Source organism: Perissodus microlepis, chromosome 2, assembly GCF_051167445.1.
Source record: "Perissodus microlepis isolate ML-2025 ecotype Zambia chromosome 2, ASM5116744v1, whole genome shotgun sequence".
NCBI classification, from domain to species: domain Eukaryota; kingdom Metazoa; phylum Chordata; class Actinopteri; order Cichliformes; family Cichlidae; genus Perissodus; species Perissodus microlepis.
The window spans coordinates 25,038,570-25,057,906 of record NC_140462.1 but is presented as its reverse complement, the minus strand read 5'-3'; positions in this window follow the sequence as shown (position 1 = coordinate 25,057,906).

The following is a 19,337-nucleotide window of genomic DNA, read 5'->3' as shown; positions in this document are numbered from 1 at the left end:
GCACACACTGCCTGATTACTGGAGTCTTCATAAGGAAGTGAAGGGGTTAAATGTCCACACTTTCTCACTTCGTCTCCTCTTCATTCCTCCTTTTTGTTCTCCCAGAGTCGAGGAGGGTATAAAGTCGCTCGTCCATCTGTGATGTGGACTGCGAGAAGCTACTCACACACACACACACACACACACACACACACACACACACACACACACACACACATACGATCATGCAAACACTGATTTACATGTCTCTATACAGGGAGTGCAGAATTATTAGGCAAGTTGTATTTTTGAGGAATAATTTTATTATTGAACAACAACCATGTTCTCAATGAACCCAAAAAACTCATTAATATCAAAGCTGAATGTTTTTGGAAGTAGTTTTTAGTTTGTTTTTAGTTTTAGCTATTTTAGGGGGATATCTGTGTGTGCAGGTGACTATTACTGTGCATAATTATTAGGCAACTTAACAAAAAACAAATATATACCCATTTCAATGATTTATTTTTACCAGTGAAACCAATATAACATCTCCACATTCACAAATATACATTTCTGACATTCAAAAACAAAACAAAAACAAATCAGCGACCAATATAGCCACCTTTCTTTGCAAGGACACTCAAAAGCCTGCCATCCATGGATTCTGTCAGTGTTTTGATCTGTTCACCATCAACATTGCGTGCAGCAGCAACCACAGCCTCCCAGACACTGTTCAGAGAGGTGTACTGTTTTCCCTCCTTGTAAATCTCACATTTGATGATGGACCACAGGTTCTCAATGGGGTTCAGATCAGGTGAACAAGGAGGCCATGTCATTAGTTTTTCTTCTTTTATACCCTTTCTTGCCAGCCACGCTGTGGAGTACTTGGACGCGTGTGATGGAGCATTGTCCTGCATGAAAATCATGTTTTTCTTGAAGGATGCAGACTTCTTCCTGTACCACTGCTTGAAGAAGGTGTCTTCCAGAAACTGGCAGTAGGACTGGGAGTTGAGCTTGACTCCATCCTCAACCCGAAAAGGCCCCACAAGCTCATCTTTGATGATACCAGCCCAAACCAGTACTCCACCTCCACCTTGCTGGCGTCTGAGTCGGACTGGAGCTCTCTGCCCTTTAGCAATCCAGCCACGGGCCCATCCATCTGGCCCATCAAGACTCACTCTCATTTCATCAGTCCATAAAACCTTAGAAAAATCAGTCTTGAGATATTTCTTGGCCCAGTCTTGACGTTTCAGCTTGTGTGTCTTGTTCAGTGGTGGTCGTCTTTCAGCCTTTCTTACCTTGGCCATGTCTCTGAGTATTGCACACCTTGTGCTTTTGGGCACTCCAGTGATGTTGCAGCTCTGAAATATGGCCAAACTGGTGGCAAGTGGCATCTTGGCAGCTGCACGCTTGACTTTTCTCAGTTCATGGGCAGTTATTTTGCGCCTTGGTTTTTCCACACGCTTCTTGCGACCCTGTTGACTATTTTGAATGAAACGCTTGATTGTTCGATGATCACGCTTCAGAAGCTTTGCAATTTTGAGACTGCTGCATCCCTCTGCAAGATATCTCACTATTTTTGACTTTTCTGAGCCTGTCAAGTCCTTCTTTTGACCCATTTTGCCAAAGGAAAGGACGTTGCCTAATAATTATGCACATCTGATATAGGGTGTTGATGTCATTAGACCACACCCCTTCTCATTACAGAGATGCACATCACCGTAAGACAACATGCATGAAGAGGATGATGTGGACAAAATACTCATTTGCCTAATAATTCTGCACTCCCTGTATTTTGTAACATGGAAATTTACAGACAGATGCAAAAATTATTTTTATACTGTGTTTACATGTTGAATCCCTCACAGACCGTTTGTGGATTTATGGCTTAGCAAATCATACAAACACTGATTACACACAGCAGTGACAGCATAACAATGCAGTGCATTTCCAGAGGTTTGCAGGAATGCTGCAGCTGAAAGACAGGAAGAACGTCCCGCCTGACCAAACCTCAAGTAATCCATTTTCAAATTCCTATAAACAAAACCGACAGGTACTCCACCTGTCACTCAAATAGGCCACGCCCCTTACAATGTAACCCTTAATACAATTTAAACAGGTGAGTTATAAAACAGTTATTATGAATAGGCCAGTTATTGATAGCCAAAAAATCTGAGTGGAAGCAGTTTTTGTATCAGGCTGTAAACATGATTTTTGTGCTGTTGAGTTGGACATGACAGTCTTTGGCAGGGGTGTCCAACTCCAGGCCTCAAGGGCCGGTGTCCTGCAGGTTTTAAATCAGCTGATTTAAATGGCTAAATTACCTCCTCAACATGTCTTGAAGTTCTCCAGAGGCCTGGTGATGAACTAATCATTTGATTCAGGTGTGTTGACCCAGGGGTGAGATCTAAAACCTGCAGGACACCAGCCCTTGAGGCCTGGAGTTGGACACCCTGGTCTATGGGGACTGACTCGCTGCTGGAGCCCCTTGTGGACCTTAGAGGAACTGCAGGTTTTGGCGCTTAATTTTTCAGCTCTGACATTGTTTGTGAGGGATCGTTGTGCTTATAAATCATTCAGTTTAAATAACATCTGAAAATTAAATGTAATATTTTTTCTGACTACTTCTTGTTTTAAAATGTTTTTACCAGCGCCTGGTAGGAGGTGGCATTTTTTGTCACCTCATCTTTGGCTTCATTTTTCATCCCCAGAGTTTTGTACATAAAGCAAGAACACAGAAAAAGTGCAATCAGACCTCGCGGTCGTGTTTCCTTCCATCTGTTTTTATCTGCAAATCTTCAAACTAGCCAAAAAATCTGAGTGGAAGCAGTGAAATGTTGAGTTGGCTGCTCTTGGCATTATTTTTTAATTTAAACTTTCCTAATTTAAAACATTTAGTGGATAAACCGAGCAGATAAACTTGTCTGCAGAGAAAATGTGAATAAACTGTGTGATGTAAAGCATGAGTGACACTCATTTGTAGAAATCGGGTGAAAACCAGTGAGTTTCTTTCCTTCCTCACCTCAGAGCTCTTAATCCTCTAAACTCCCGAGTTCAGACTTCTGAAGACTCCCTGAAAAGCTCAGGTGCGTCAACGTGTGTGTGATGTAACAGACTCATCAGGCTGACAGCAGCGTAACTCTATAGCCTGTTTGATCAGCCAGTTTTCAGTCACGCTCATGTTGACTTAACTAAACCAAAGCGCCTGCAGGGAGGAAATCACACTACTTAGTGTCCATCTATGAGCTTGTTTGAGCAACTAAAGAAGATGAAAAGTGAGAAATGAACATCAGTTTCCCTCCAGGCTCCGGACATTTTAAACTCCAACATCTGTTCACGGTTTGAATTTTAAAAATAATCTAAATGAGTACAACCGGGAGGTAAACTGGGACTCTTTCTCCAGCAGCTGCTGCTGTCGGTGTTAACAAACACTAAAAAGCTCTGTGATGTTAAAGACTTTAAAATATCTCCTGTAAATCTTGGCCCTCTGGTTTTTTCACTGATTAAACCACATCGGTGGTTATTTGTCTTCATAATGTAGAACAAAGCTTCTAAACAGGTGACTCTTTGACTTCTGCAGCTTTGCAGACATGTGGCTACATCGGTGACAGCTCTCCTGTCGTTGAATGAATCTAAATGTGAGCATTTCATCAGGAGGCAACCCGCGGACTTAAGCCAGGCCTGCAATTAAAATTCTTCATCCTGCTGACGGACAGGCCTGTAAAGAGAAGTCACACCCCGCTTCATTGTGATCCAGTTTCACACACAGCCCGCTGGGTCGAGTCCAGAACAAACGAGGCGTGGGCTGTTAGTGTTTACATACCGCACAGATTCATGATTGGCAGTTGGCACAGAGCTTCCTCTGCTCACTGAGTGACACATGCACTCTGTTGTAACCGTTAATAGCAGAAAGAATGTGTTTCACAGCACTGACAAAGAGGAAACGTGAAACCTTCAGCTGTGCTCAACGTGGATTCTGACGCACAAATGCACGCCGTTTACATGTCCTCAACCTGCTGCCATCGCTGATAGATGCTAAGCTGCAATGCTTAAAGCCAACAGCAGACTGCTGTGGATTGCTAATGAACGGTGGCTACAGATGGGTAAAAAGTCCAAACCCATCTACCACGATACCGGCAAGTCAGGAAAGTGAGGTCACAGGCTCTCCAATGCACGCCACAATCTTGAAACGGTTTAGAGGGTCAGCAGCACTCCTCAGAATGGAGGATGTCTTGATTGAAGGTCCAGATGAAGCAGAACGGCCCTCAAACAGAGGACAACTGGTCAGGCACGTAAAACGTCTGGCTCGTACACCATCATCATTAGCGACGACCTCAACCAAAAGAAAAAAAGAGGACTCCTCTGGAAAAAGTGTAGCTTGTGATCGTCAGATAAAACCCTTGAAGTTCAGGGTTAGGGTTTTAGGCAGAGCGATATTTTGAAGACTCGCAGTTTCACTAACGCCATTTTGGTTTCAAAAACTCAAAGGGACAGGTCTGACTGTGACTTGGCAATCATGGAAAATCCTCCTTTTTGACTCACACTGACCAAAAACGGTCAACATTTTCTACAATGGCTTCATTTTTCTGACTTCAAAGCTGCGTCCATGTTTTTTTGAGCAGCATTCATTTCAAATCAATTTTATTTACATAGCAAAAAATCACAACAGTTAACATGGTCACCTCAAGGCGCTTTATATGCTAAGGTAAATGGACTGATTCTTATATAGCACTTTTCTGCTCTCCCAGAGCACTCTATACAACATGCCACATTTACCCATTCACACAAGCACTGTTTCTGTGCTTTTGAAGTGCTTTTCTACCAAAAGCTGGCTGGTAATTACCTTCAACTAAATGCTGATAAAACGGAAGTCATTGTCTTTGCTCCTGAGAAATTTGTTCCCCTCGTGGTTAAAAATCTAGGCCCTCTTGCTTCTTATATTAAATCATCCATTAGGAACCTTGGTGTTACATTTGATCCAGCTCTGACGCTGCACACACACGTTCAATCCTTGGTTCGCTCTTGTTTTTACCATTTAAGAAATATCGCTAAGCTGAGTCCCATTGTGTCACGTTCCAAATTGGAAATGATTATTCATGCTTTTGTTTCATCTCGCTTAGACTATTGTAATTCCTTGTTTACTTGCTTAAGTAATGCCTCCCTGGAACGACTGCAGGGTGTTCAGAATGCTGCCGCTAGGCTTCTGACAAAGCATCACAAATACTCCCATGCCACTCCCCTGCTGATTCAGCTGCATTGGCTCCCTGTCAAGTTCAGGGTCCAATTTAAGATCATAATCATGACTTATAGGGCCCTGCACGGTGTAGCTCCAACTTACTTAAGTGATCTTCTTCTTTCTTATCACCCCAGCAGGTCCCTGAGGTCTTGTGACCAGGGGTTGTTGGTTGTCCCGCATACAAGGTTAAAAACAAAAGGTGACAGAGCGTTTGTATCAGTGGCTCCCAGACTCTGGAACTCGCTCCTTTTGAGTTTGAGATCTGTGGACTCAGTCATGTTTTATCTGTTTAAACTCGCTTTTGGTTGATTTTGTTTTGTTTTAGATTTTAATGTCTGTTTTCTGCCTTTGTAAAGCACTTTGTGATTTCATCTTGAAAGGTGCTATATAAATAAAATTTTACTTTTTTACTTTATTCACACACACTCATACTCTGATGGGTGCATCGGAGAGCAACTTGGGGTTCTTGTCCAAAGATATTTGGTATGCAGACTAGGGGGAGCCAGGGATTGAACCACCAACCTTCCAACAACAGTAATAATAATGATAATAAGTTCTTCTCCATTATACTGGACGTGATACAACTACCAGGGTGGGGTCATGTTAACAATCCATTAAAATCTGACTTACATCCACCAAATTGTCAAGGTCAACTTCATGATTTTTTGTCGGAAAATTACCAAAAACCTTACATCTGACCTTTGACCCATGACCATGAAACATTACATATTAAAACTGTGTGTTTTATTTTATTAATCATTTTTGATTTGAGGAGAATTGGCTGAAAAGTGTTGCACAGCTCTATGCCCTTATATATATTACTCGATATGGTGTTTTTTCAGGGTCAACTTTGACCTTTGTTGCTAAGAATGAGGGTCAAGGTCAAATGGTTAAGCAAGCTAGGTACTTATGTCCCTAGTTTGAAGACAATTCATACAAAATTGTGAATATATATAAAGTTTCTATGGATTTTCACATTAGATGTACCCGTGAGCCAATTTTTTACCAAAATTAAATCAGCTCAGCTGTTATTGGTATCAACTATCAGACAAACATTTTAACATGATATCTAGAAAACTGTGTATGCTAAACTGCTGACAGACAAACAGACAATTGGCTGACAAGACAGATGATGAGCTGCCCTCGAGGAGGTTTGTGGTCCTCGAGAGCTTTGTTTTGGAAATGCTTGTAGGGAAGTTTGCAGTTTTCCGCTGAGTTTCTGGAAGCAGTTTTCAGGTTTTCCCGAATAAAGCATGAAGTAAATTTTGTGATTTATGGTCATTATTAGAGTCAGAAAGAGGATTATCCAGGGTGTTTCAACGCAGACAAGCTGCCTCACTGTAACACCGTTACACCAAATACAACAAACACGATGTAAAAATCACAAACTTTGCAGTCTTTTAATGAACTTTAAGATTTTTTTTGTGAAACTCATTGTTTTATTGTCCTTTCTGCTGTTTGATGTTTGATGCAACACTTTTTCACAGCTTACCTCAAGCTTCCAGTAGCACTCAATCTATCTTATGCGTCACCCATCCACCCTGACAGGTTTACCTGTGCAGGTGTGTTGAGTAGTTTAGTAATCCTTGTGTCATTTACACCATTTACTGAATCACTGACTCAGATATGTTTTGCCACATTGTGTCACGTCCAAGAAACCGCATTCGTGGCAGCAGCTGCTGAACGTCGCTGTCACTCAGGTATGTTTATAGATGCCATTTGTGTCAGATGAGTTTTAATGGATGTCTTAAAGAGTAATTTATGGCTACTTGTCACGACCAGTTTACAAATGCCAAAGCTCCCTCCCTCCTTGTGAGAAAGAAAATGCCTTTTGCTGTAATCACCGATTCATCTCGCTGCTAAAATACCTGTTATTATCCCCGACAGGTATGAAGGCCTACAACCCTCCGCTCACACACGTCAGGTAATTTCCACACGTCCATCTCTCACAAGAGAAAAAAGCAAACATACCACCGTGCTGTGCTAGCTCGAAGACTGCCGTCTCAAAATTTACTACCAGTCTTCTTCTGTCTGCTTTAAATATATCATTATTTTCACATTTCCTTCCTGCGGGGGTCTGAGCCGCTCCGCTCTGAAGAAAGTGGTGCAGCCAGGAGGATCCACATGCTTATCATACGCTTCATGCATGCAGCAACAATAAAAAACAAAACACAAATAAAGCACAGACTGTACTTACGTCCCATAATAACAATGACGAATAATGACATCTAATAATAACCCTGCCTTCATGTGTTTTGGATGGTTTCCAGAGCTGGAATTCGTTCCTCTTTGTTTTTAGGTTCAGAAGCCAGAAAGTGAAAAGAATATGATGTTATCAAAACAAAATGTTTTACTGAATACAGCATAAAACTTTTATCCACAGCAAAGAAAATATTTAAAACCAGTTCATCCTTTTGCTGTGCTGCAGCTGTGTTTTTTTGGAGCGGTTTAAAGGGGACATAGATTAGTAACAAACTAATGTTCTCATAAACTTATAATTGATGTATTAAAATTTGCAATGTTTGCTAATGTTGGGCTTTGATAAACGGTTTGATTACATTCTCACATCATATAAGAGTTTATTCAACTTTATCCAACATCCACTTCAAAGAGCGCTAATGAACAGCAGCTAACAGAGGCTAACAGCAGCATAAGCAACAGATCAACATGTCCTCTACAACAGTCCCCAACCTTACGCCACGGACCGGTTTAATGGCAGACAATATTTTCACGGACCGGCCTTTAAGGTGTCGCGGATGAATACAACAAAATAAAACGACAAAAACTGGTATTTTGTAAATATAATAACAAACGCGAAATTCACTGTGTAATTGTGTAACTTGCGTCCTCCTGAAGTGCGCCAACAACATTGAGAGTAACATCCTCCTCTCTGCCCCTTAAGGCTCTCTGGTCGCTATGGTAACGCGTAAATATTTCTTTCAAAATAAGATACACAAGTATAACACGGGAAAAGACCCAGGGAAACCGAGTTAACGATAAAAACCCTGAAAACCATAAATTTCATAGCCGAGCCTCAACTGTCACGGCCCGGTACCAAATGACTCATGGACCATTGTCGGCCCGTGACCCGGGGGTTGGGGACTGCTGCTCTACAACTCACTTCAGTGTCACTGTCGCTGGTCAGATTTGAGGTTCTCAGAGTCATCAACTCCTTTCACAAGGTTTTCCAGCCTCCTGCAGAGTAAATAAAGGTTTATGCTTTCGCTCGACATAGACAGCTGAGGTAAACAGCAGATGCTGGTTGGATGTGGCGATTATGGGGTACAGCACAAGTTTAGTGTTTTGATGTCTCTTGGCTGACTAAAACTTATCTGTCCTATAACTGAAACCGTAGCTAGGATTATGCACTTGAATTGGGAGAAACAAAAAAACTAAACTCAGTTGACTGCATTCTGCAATCTACTGATATCTAGTGGTGAGAATTTACAAAGTGTAACTTTATAAGCTCGAGGATTAACTTACAAATCTTCACTTTATCTCATAATGTGTCTGAGAGTGACAGCAGTAAGTCTGAGTTGGACCATGAATGTTTTTCTTTCACTTAAACGGAGTATGGGACAAAACCGAAGAGGTATTTGGCTCGGTTCAGACTAGTGCGAACACCTTCAATGAGGCATCTTTAATTTATCTAAACTGTAATCGCGGCCTTTGTTATCATTTCTGTTTGGTTTAGTGAGGTCAGTCAGCACAAAGCGCTCACCTGAAGTTTGTGGTGTGCTCCGATTTTCCGAGTGGCTGATGATGGAGAGAAGTTTAAAGTGTGGGAGGTGGGAAAGGGGAGGAGGGGTCAGTCCTTATCTGATCCAGACCACTTTAGGAAGACACCTGTGGCATCCTGGACGATATATTACCACCTAAGTAGCTTCAACCTCCCCACCCTCCCCCTCAGGTTCAGCGCTGGAGGTGGGCAGAGTCGTCAGACAGCTGCAGGCAGGAAGTGAAGACGACGGGCGGGAACGTCTTTTATTTATGGAGCGCTGAGTTTAACGAGGAGGAGTGCCAGACGGCGAAGATGATCCGGTTCAAAGCGAGGAATGATGGGATGACAGGAAGTAAAAACAACCACTCAAATTTAATTAAGACGGCGACTAATCTCGTCCATCAGCTCGCTCGGTCTCACGGCTGAATCCATCCATCATTTATTCACAATACGGGACAGACAGTTAAATGAAAGCAACAAAATCAAGAGTACTTCAAAGACATTCACATTAGAGAAGTGTTACAATTCAATCAGGTGCAATAACATAAGAGTCACTGAGTGTTTATGAGACTGATTTAGTCTGTAACTTAGACACAAACGTGAGGTGTTGTTTCAGAGGATAAAGAAACCTGTTACGGGAATTAAAGTGAGTGTCACAGTGAAAAGCAAGTAACCCTTCTTTAAACGCTCAGGTTCAGAAGATGTCTGGATGAGATGGCCGAGGAGCGCTGGGCCAGCTTCTGATGTGATGTTTCACAGCTTGATGTGAGGGGAGAGTGTGCAAATGAATATGACCCACAAGCTCATTGTCTCGTATACCTCGTATACATGTGTAAGCGTCTTTGATCGCCCTGTTCTGTCTGGATGTTCTTAAATGTTATACAACAAAATTTGAATTATTATTAATTACTTTGAAAATACTGAGGTTTTATGTATCAGTGTACTGTTATTTATTGAACAAAAACCAAAGAGACGGGCAGAAACCGCCCACCTTCCACAGAAGTTACCGGGTGTCAAAGTTCGGACCTCAGCCTGACTCTGTGACGCTGTGACGGGATTTATCGTGTTGTTCATGTCATTTTATATTGAATCCAGTTGGTTCAGACATTAACTAACACACAAAAAGCATAACAAACATTTTAACATCTTAAAAAAGTGTCTGAATGTGAAAACCGCAGAGATATAAAAAACAAAATAAACGTATTTATACGCTGCATATTTTCTTACTAGTGTGATGAACTGAACTGATTTTCTCACATTTGGGCTGAATCTGGGATCCTTTTGGTGTTTACGGCTCAGTTAAAGGGTTGGTCAATGTGAGCTGTGGGTCGAAGGTCATAAATTGAAATAAAAGGAAAAAAATAAGCAGTGAGAGCAGGCAGGGTTAGCTAAAAACCTTACTGTTTTTGTCCAGACGTACCTGTCGGCTCGGCAGGTAAACACTTCCACGGACAAAAAGAAACACGGCGGGCTGGCGGGCGGGTAAACAAACCACGGCGAGGAGGGAGGCGTTTAGCAGCTAATTGTGCTCACTGGGGAGCTGTTATGACCTCAGTTAAAAGCTGTAAACTCCCACAACCCTGAGGGGCTGGAAACATACGCTGTTACAGGAAGAGCCCAGGGGCAATGAGGAGGACTCACCTGGATGCACACACCTGAGCGAGAACACACACAAATGTAGAAATGAGAAGAAACAGATGAATGTCCCTTAGAAACACACACACACACCTGTAGACAAAGGGAGTGTTTCTCACCCACACACACACACACACACACCTGAGCAGGCCCCCTCATCACGACCTGTCATCACCTGAGGTGTGGATGGAATAAACATCCTGGGCTCGTCCAGCAGGCAATGTCAGCACATCAAAGAGAAACTGTGACAGCTCTCAGATCAGCTCCAGCACACAACCGAGGCTCGAATCATCGAGATTAACTGCAGATTATCAGGATAAACTAATCCTGTTAACTCACATCCAGCTCACCTTTGTCCTCTGCCTCTGATTGGCTATCTTGAATTAAGTTATCTTGCTGTTAAAGTCATTTGCTTCATGTTTGATTGACAGGCTGTTAATGAAACAGACTAATGTGAGGTAGGTATGTTGGAAACCCTCCCAGCTGGGGCAGATTTATTTTTTTGTCTGTTGGCTTGGAAGCAGGAAACAAAACGTTGGTGCGGTTTGTCTGGTCTGCTCGCTCAATAAAACAAGTATGTGAAATTTCAAAAATCTACAAGAACACACCAACCTTCTGAAGCGTAGCTTCAATCATTAGCTCCAGCAGCACCGCTGCAAGTGCATGAATAAACATCTGTAATCCAGCAGCATGGATGAAGAGATTAAAGGTTTTTAATATTTCATTGACGGCTGTGAGCGGCGGATGGCAACACGGAGAAAGAGATGATCCTGATTCGGCCTGCAGGAGACAACAAAGGAAAATCTCTCAGATCTTTGATTCCATCGAACAATCAGACGTCTAGCGACATGTCCGCTCTGATGCCAGCTACATATCGAAGCGTCCTTTTGTAACACCGAGGCGTGCAGGCCATTTGCACGGCGGGCAGGGTGAGGGCCGAGGTCGTGCTGAGACACATCGTCCGGCAGCGTCCCCGTAAACACCCCGCTGAGCCCTCGGATCCACCCGCTGCATGTTTCACATGAATATATGAGGTGCTACTTTATAATCGAGTCACATCTATGATTTGAAACCAGACGGTTTTTGCAGGAGAGAAGAAGAACTTCAGTGACAACAGCGGACAAATAAATTCGGTTAAAAATGACGAAGGCCCTAAAACGGGGGCAGAGCGACCAGGTGGAATAAATGTTTGGGCCTGTTACCTGTGACTCCTGCTGACGTGGTTGGACGACATTCCTGCTTAAGTACATTAAGACGTTACGTTGGGCCTTGGGTCTTCGCCTGTCAGGCACTTTCATCTCAGATGGGTCAAGTCGTCTGTCGGCAGCTTAAAACAAAGCGCACGGCAGTTCCTGTCGCTCTGCGCTTCCTCACAGGTGATGAGCGACGGGGAGCGCCACATCTTCTGACACTAATGAGCAGTTTGTGATTCTTCACAGTTAAACAGATGAGAGCATGACAGAGCAAAAGTGCTTCATTAAAACTGTTGTATAGTTAAAAAAAAAACATCTCCTCAGTGTGAAAAGTTATGACCTGAACCTTTACCCAAGGATTAAAACAGCTTTCTAATGTTCTCTGTAAACTGAAGAGGAGCTGGGCCAATCAGAGGTTTGTGTGAGGGGTCAGGAGAACAAAAACAGGACTCGGTGGTTCCTTTGTGCCACTTCGTGGAGGCTTGGGTCCTCTGAAGTGTCGCTGGTTGAATATGAGAGATCGTGAGATGTTTAATCGAGACCGTTTGTGGAAGTTGTGCAGATTTTCAGAGATATTCTAGACGACAGGCTGGTCGGCATAAAGCACACCAGCGTTACCGCAGACGTGATGAGACAGCCGTCTGAAAGCTTTATGATTTAAACATAAAGACCCTTTTCAGTCTGTAATTGTGAAAATTCCTGTAAATCAAAGCTGAGATGTAAACGGGGACTCCCTGGAACCCCCTCGAGGGACCCCGGAGGGGGTTCACCAGCCTCAGATAGAGAACCGGTGCTATCCTCGCCCAGGCCGTCACTCATTGCCTGGAAGCTCCTGCGGTCGTCTCCTAAACGGTAATTTACGCGCTGTTGTGGAGGACAAATTGCTGCAGGAGCTGCACCATTAGCTAAACTGCATTCACACGACGTGTTTTCACCTGCAGCGCAGCTATGCCAAAAATGTCTTAACTCAGCGCCGTGCCGCCGCCAGCCACAGACACGGGCGTTATCGGAGGGAGGCGAGCGTGGATTATACATTGCGCGAGCTCTCACACTGATAAACACCTTTGTATTTAGGTTTTCACACAGGAAGTACCTTTCAGTACTTATTCGTAACGGGCACGGAGGAAAAAACCTGCAGAAAACAATTCAACAAAACTCTGATTAATCAGAAGCAAGAGAAGAAGAAACCCAGACGTGAGGCACGGCGTACTCTGGGTCAGTTATGCTGAAACACGTTTATTACGTTTTTGTGGATGAAGGCAGTGAGCTTTGGCCTCGACACGAGCGTCAGAAAAAACCATGCCAACAGGGGCGTCCGCACAGGACGCTAGCAGACATTGAGGCTCCGACTGCACAAGGCACCCTGTGATGTATTTAACGCCCTCTCATATGTCAACAGTATCGTTCGCGCTCATTGGTCGTCGCTTCAATTGCTTCCAAGTTGAGAGAAGCTGAACTCGGGACGCGCCCGTCACTCGCCATCTCTTCCTTTGTGGCCTCCTTATGAAGTTATTTCTTTCTCCGTGGCGTCAGCTGACGACCCAAACGTACATGAACGACTTCACGTTTTACTCAGTGTGACCCGAAAAGAGCAACTGAGACCATAAACAGCCGTCGCCCCCTGCTGGCCATTAGAAAGAATGCAGGTTTAAGGCGCTTCGTCATTGGCTTCACGTTTCAGACCCAAAAGTGATGTCCATGATTTCAAACTCAATGTTGTAAAGTAAAAAAAAAAAAATGCATTAATTAATACAGATGAAACCATAATGACAAATTCTTAGTGATGATTAAACGTAATTTTAACAAATAACATTTTATATTTTTATGACATGAAGAGCTTCTCTAAACTGAAAAATGTAAAATCGGAGCAACAGTTTGAAAAATTAATTCCAAGCAAACAAAAAGTCTAAAAGTCTATCGTCTGTTTGTGAACTCACCGATACATACATACTTTGGATTCAGCTGATCCTAATTGTTAGTATAGAGTGAAATAAATCAGCTTGTTATTGCCTGATTTATTGTTCCCTGGAGGGTTATTAAGAAATCAGAGACGCTGAACAGTCTCTTCTTCTGTTTGAGTAAAGACCTGTGAGAGGAAATTGGATCTGTGGCACTCACAGGCAGTGGACTTCATAACAAACAGCACAGCGCCTCCCAGTGGCCGGTATCTGCACCGGCACAACAGATCAGTGCTTAATAAAACCGTCCTGTTTGAGCAACAACTGAGCAAGATGTACGTAAAACATGAAAATCAATAAAAGCACAATTTGAAAAATGGGCCCTGCTATTGATTCATTAATAAGGATGCGATTTAAGGCTCAATATTTTATTCAAATTAAGTGTTAATTTATAAACGAGACTTTCAACAGATTATTTTAACTATATATTTAATATATTTCAAATACATCTGAATGGCTGTTAAGTGTTAAATTATTATAATTTACATACACAGACACAGTGAGGTCCATTTAAGAAACCACAGATACTCTCAGATTAAACAAAGAAGAAATGTTTCAGGTCATCATCAGTGACCTTCCTCTGAAACAGATGTCACTGACTCAGCAGAAACTGAAAAGTCCACCTGTCAGAAATGTGGCTTCACACCTGACCTGTTATCCTTCCACTGAAGCAGATTTCACGTGAAAATAAATCAGCTGGTAGAAATCATTTTAATTCACTGTGATGGTAGGAAAATGGCTACAACACTACAACAATCACAGGGCGTTTACAGGTATGCACAGGTTAAAGCTAAATTAGCATCCTACTTAATAGCAGTTATTATAGAGGTGGCTTGCTAGCTTGCTGTTTAGGGTTAGCTGGTATTTTTCCGTCACAGGTAGCTCATATAGTGTCACGGTGACCTCTGACCTATGACAGAATACATCTTGGCTCTGAAAGCACTGGGGAGGAGTCTACAGCTACAAGGAAATACCTCCTTAACAATCCGGTTGTTAAGTGATGACGTGACGAATCCTACTTCCGGGCCTAAAGTAGTCTGCGTTTAATATGGCTTTTGTGTTGTTAACATGTTTAATATTATGTATTTTCTTCTAATCTCAAAAAGCTCCTAAAACAGTCAGTGATCACTGTAGACCTCCCTCGGCTTTTATTACCGCTAATCATTTATTTAAGCTCAGTTTTTAAAACCTTAGTATGTAACTACAGCCCAGCCCATGCAGCAGTATATGAATGACTAACCTCGTATTGTGGATGGATTATCTCAGTTGTTCTCCTGGCTGAAGTTTGGTCCTTTTACAGCATCCTGCCATGCGATTACATTTGTTCCTGACCACCGAGAACACTCATGTTAACTTTTATCGAGTGGGAAAAAAGTTAGCTTGTTTATATTATGCTAACATTACGGAGCCCCGCAGGGGACATGGGAGAAAAAAAAATTAAGACGGACTTTTGCGAGATCTCGCAAGTCATTATATACCAGCTAGCCAAACTTCAGTAACCCTACAAACGTCACTGCTGTTTAGTTTTCTGTCTTCATTTATGTTGGAAGTGATAACAGAGCTGTACGTTTGAATTTGTTTCCAAAACCCCGCAGTCAGGACATGCTATATTGTATTTAGATAGAAGCTAGCGAGCTTACTTCCTGCTAACTTCTATCTCCGTTAAATGTCATAAATTCAGTTTTCATGGATGCCTGGATGTTAAACTCAATTGTTACACCTGGTAGAGCAGAACGCTGATCATTTTATTAAAGATGAAAGACTTTAGACAGTTTTTCAACTCTCAGTAATGCCATAGTGATCGTTTGATATATGGACCTGCAGTGGAGTTTAGGCCCAGACACGGCTAGTGACGTCAGACTTAACGACCGGATAATAATAAGTAGAACTGACAATGAAATTAAACTGAAAACTAAAATAAAAAATAAAAGTACTGAAAACCTGGATGAAACAGAAGCGCTGCTTACAAAGCAAGAAGTTTGACATTAGGCACATTTATTTTTTAATAAGACCTTTCATAACTCAGTCAACCGACAACGCCAACTCCACAAATGCTAATATTATCAGATGTCGGGTTATTAAAAATATAAACAGAATTTCTATTTCTATGTAAATTTTGTCTCACTGTGTAACGTTTAACGTCCTCGAGCCGTCAAAACCAGCAGAAACAAACCTGAGAGGGAGACACACGGGTTCAAGTCGTCGTTTGAGTTTCTCATTCTTGTCACAGATGAGAGAAGAATAATTAAGAATAATTATTGTGTCTTAACCATTAAAAAGGTGGAAGTAAAATGATTTTTAAGCACAGACTTTCAGTCAGGTTACGTCTCTGTTATTAGCAAAGCTTTCATTGTGGAGCAGTTTTCAACCACAGAAGAAGTAAGAAGTAATAACTGACTTTATTTGGATCTCCTCGTGGTATTATTGCAGGAATACAAACATCACATACGTGTGTGTGTGTGTGTGTGTGTGTGTGTGTGTGTGTGGTCTTGTGAAATTTCTGTCAGGTTTCCTGCAGAAGCTTCCAGCAGCAGCAGCAAAGCAGCCAATCAGAGTGTGACAGACGAGTGTGAGCGTGACCATCTGTACGTGGACTGATGCCGAAACACACACACAGAAAACACAGACCGTGTCATGTCTTTAAACCGTGGACTAAAAAATGAGATGAGTCACGTGTTGTTGTAACTTCGTCAGAGTGTAAACTACAAACAGAAACACGCATGAAATGATTCCCAGCAACGTGAGAAGCAAAGCAGCTGGAACGCTGACAGATCCCAGATCAGTCAGCAAAGTCACGTACTCGTGTTTACTGGTTAGAACTGGGGACGTTTCTGACTCCAGGATAAAAACACGTACAGCATTCCCAAACTACTCAACTAGAGTTAAAGTCGGAAAAACTATAAATTAAATCAATCAATAAAAATATGCTGAAAATAATGATTCATATAAATATGCACCGACTGAAACTTTGTAAATCACGGTTTGCTTATTTTCCGTCCGATTTCGGCATGGGTTAAAATATTAAAAACAGACATGTCCTACTTTGTCCGGTTCCGTCTAAATGTAACGGAACAAGTTCCCATGGCTTTTCGACACATCCCACAACGGCTGATGAACATGCCGGGATCCTTTCACAACTGACTCTCAAAGTAAGGTCTGCAGATTGTTGCATCCCATCGACTCATACTGCCAACAACCCTTGATGGGTGAAGATGGCTCATAAAGGTCGCTCCACTGATGCTGTTTGAATGGAACAACCAAAAAGGTTGAGGAAGTACAGGAGCTACCTATTCAGCAAAAGCTTGGGTTTCTGCGGTTTGCTGGCACTGACATCAGATGTTATGGTGTGAATCACCGTTATAAACATTTAGCCAACAAAAGAGCCCAACTTTGCCCGTTCAAAGCTTAAGAAGGATCCCGATGTATTATGGAAATGCAGCACACAGATTTTTCAGGAAGGACTGGATTTCTCTTGAAAGTGTCTTCCAGGAGAGCCACATCCCTCCACATCCAAACATTAAAACTCGTAGCTGGGTTTCAGGATTGGGATATTTACCTGACGGCGACACTATAAATTAACTAAAACTTGTCGAGGTTTCGATCCTGTTAAAAACAGTGGGCAGGAAGTTTAACTGCTGGACCGGAGTTCTTAAAAAGCCAAGTTCCTGTTGCTAAAAATAATCTCCACACCAGTGTAGCTGGACTGAAGATCACTCTGCACCTCTGTCCTGTTTCCAAGCATCAACATGCACAGACAATGCAGAAAAGCAGCACTTTTACAATGTCCTCTCCCCTTTTTTGGTGACTGTTTCTTCCCCACAATAACAGGAGTGCTGTGGGTGAAAATGGCGTGACATTATGTGAGTCTGCGGCCTCACTTTCAGCTCTATGAGACTGTAACACTGACTGTGAAGAAGACGATGCCTGACAGGGATAATGGATGAAGTCTGTTTTTGGAGTTTGCTTTCAGATGCAAAAAATAAATTAAAGTGGACCCTTATTTCCTCTCATTGGTCTCCTGCTACAGTGGACATTCATATATAATGATGTCAGCGTATGAACACTAATCCATGTGAGACAAAGCTCAGGCTGCAGATACTCTAAACACTCAGTTTATTACAGTTTTTTCTACTGTTGGATCCGTATGATGTCATAAAAAGAGGATACACCTAATATAGTCAGCTCAGAGGCAGAAACTCCACCCACCTTATGGTCAAACTTTGAGGCAGCCAATCGGAACAAAGCTGTCTTGAAGGAGGAGCTAAAAGTCGTTGTTTCATAGAAAGAACAAACTGAGATTATTTTGAGCTGGAAATGTGGAGTTTAGACAGATTTATAAAAAGAGTATACAGGAGAAAGAAAATAGATGGGGAATAAAATGAGGTTATTTTTCCTTCATGAGCACTGTAAAACTTTGTGGTGTGTTTTAATGTCTGATTAAACTTTAAATTCATGGATCGGCTCCTCAGAGATCTGCAGCAGATTTACTAAAGAGGTGGACGCGGCGAAGGCTGAATGGAAACAAGGCGTTTTTGAGCGTCTCACAGGTGTTTTTGAGGATGAAAACTGAACACCAAACAAACATGGTTCAAACAGAGAAAGCAGTGGTGAGCAGCTCTGCACATGCGTGTAAAAGCTGCGTTTGTTCCAGGAGAAAAACCTCCAGATGAGCCGTTTGGTTGTTTTGCCTCTGTCCGGTCCCTCTGTGTTTTATTAGCCGTGGAGTAAACATGATTACAGCCTCTCATCCCTCAAGTTTATATTTTATTTTTTGCTAATTGCTTCATAATAGAAGCATAATGCCTAACATTCATTAACTAAGGCTGAAAATTAAGTGTCGGCATCACATCTGCTCCCGAGCCCTCGGTGTCTATAAATACGTGTGAACCGCGGCGCCCAGCTCTCTCAGTTATTACTATACAATTTCCATTATCTGATATTACTGCTCCAATAAAGCACTATAATCACTGAGTGGGGAATTAAAAAAATTAGCACAGAGCTGCAGAGCAGGAGTGCTGCTCGGGTCTATTTGTAGCAGCGTGGAAGTGTTTTTTTCCCCATCGCAGTCACCTCCAACAAAAGGTGAAAATTGCACCCAGAGTGGGGAACAGCTCAGAGGGGGGTGAAGGTGTAGATTCACCCCATCCTCTTCTCTTTGTCTCCACTGCCGGATTTGGCTCATCCCCTACAATCCACAGCTGTACCATCTGAGCTGGTTTCTGTTTGCTAGAAATGATGGGGGGGGGGGGGGGGTTTCAGGGGCCCTCAGAGGCCTCCAGGGAGCCATGAGTGGCTGATATCCAGCAGTGAAACGAAGCCGAGCTAATCAACATGTGTTAACGCTGCTGTTAGACAAGAAACGCAAAGACAAACTGTTAGTCTAAAGGCTCCTTTAGGAAGTGTTTGTGTCCATTTGCTGTTGTGTAGCTACTGTTCCAGTGCTGGAGGTCAATATGAAACATGATAAATAATAAATAATCAGTGTAAGTTATTCAGACTCTGATATACACTCAGTGTCATGTGCCTTTTTTCTGCTGCTGGCTCTTTATGATGTCATACAGAGAGATCTTTACTTTGCATTGCACACACAGAGCTCTGCAACATCACCGATCACT